General features: G+C 39.6%; 1 protein-coding gene across 1 annotated transcript in view; it reads left to right on the top strand.

The window, feature by feature from the left end:
• Window positions 1–1,130, top strand: part of LOC107668628 (protein FAM222A-like) — a 45,902-nt gene that overhangs the window by 42,635 nt on the left and 2,137 nt on the right. The window lies entirely within an intron of this gene.

The raw sequence follows: 1,130 nt of genomic DNA, 5'->3' as shown, positions 1-1,130 counted from the left end.
CCCCCCCCCCCAGTAATTAGGATTACCGAATTGTCCCCCCAATGTTTCTGCTGCACTCTTATGCACCGCTCTGCTTGTTGTTATGATGACAAAAACGTTTAAAAGTTAGATTTTTAGGCTGGTCAAGACGTCTGACAGTGCTCTTCAATGTCAAAATGATCGAGGTTAATCAAATTAAAGTAGGCAGTACTCGAGCATCAGTTTTAATGTTGAAAGAGACCGTGGTAAGTTGGAAGTAATGAAACCGTCCAATGATGCAAATTACTCTACTTTTCCCCTCAAAGTTCACCGCTGTTAATTGAAAATATGGTATCATTTACATCAGGGGCCTCCAAACTCGGTCCTGGAGGGCCGGCGTCCTGCAGAGTTCAGCTCCAGCCCTAATCATGTTAAATGTTGAATGTTAACTCTTTCCTGGGGAATTTTCTGGGTTTCCATGTTTTCACTGTTATACGCTAGGGGGCGCTATTACACATCTGAATGAGTCCACAATCACCCCGATCAAAAACACAGGCGAGGAAGACGCAGAAACGAGCGATCTCATATGTAAGCAGATGCATATGGAAAAACAATGCGATCATCAACAATAAACAGCATATAAATGAAAACTGCCTAATGTTACCCAGTGAAATGTCGATCCAAGAAGTGATAAAGGACTGTGAAGCTTTGGGGGTGTTGATGGAAGCGATCGACTGCATCTTTGCTTTGATCATCGAACTGAATATGATCCAGATGTAGTCTTTGATTAAAAACGTGATTTTCTCAGCTTTTTGCTCAAAATGTTGCTTTTTTTTTATAAAACTTACCTACATTCAAGTGTTGATAAAAAAAAGAATGCCTGAAGCTAGAATAAAACGGATTTATTTGTTTAAAAGTAGAGGCTCTGATCTTAATTTTGATGTATTGCATGTTGAGATATTCATACAACAAAATATTCTGGGGGCCATGAAATTTTAGTGAAAATGATCAAAAGTGCTTGCGACTTTTTCCAAAAACGCTGGCGGGGAAGGAGTTAAGAGACATGAAACGTTTTGCATTATTGACATATTAGGCATGCAAATGAACGTGTGCTCGTTTTAAAAGACCTAGAATTTCTTTCTTTCGTTTTATTTGTTTATACCCCCCCCCCC

Source organism: Sinocyclocheilus anshuiensis, unplaced genomic scaffold (genome assembly GCF_001515605.1).
Source record: "Sinocyclocheilus anshuiensis isolate Anshui unplaced genomic scaffold, SAMN03320099.WGS_v1.1 scaffold116, whole genome shotgun sequence".
In the NCBI taxonomy this organism is placed as follows: domain Eukaryota; kingdom Metazoa; phylum Chordata; class Actinopteri; order Cypriniformes; family Cyprinidae; genus Sinocyclocheilus; species Sinocyclocheilus anshuiensis.
Note: the sequence above shows the minus strand (reverse complement) of the source record. Positions and strands in the feature narration are given on the sequence as shown.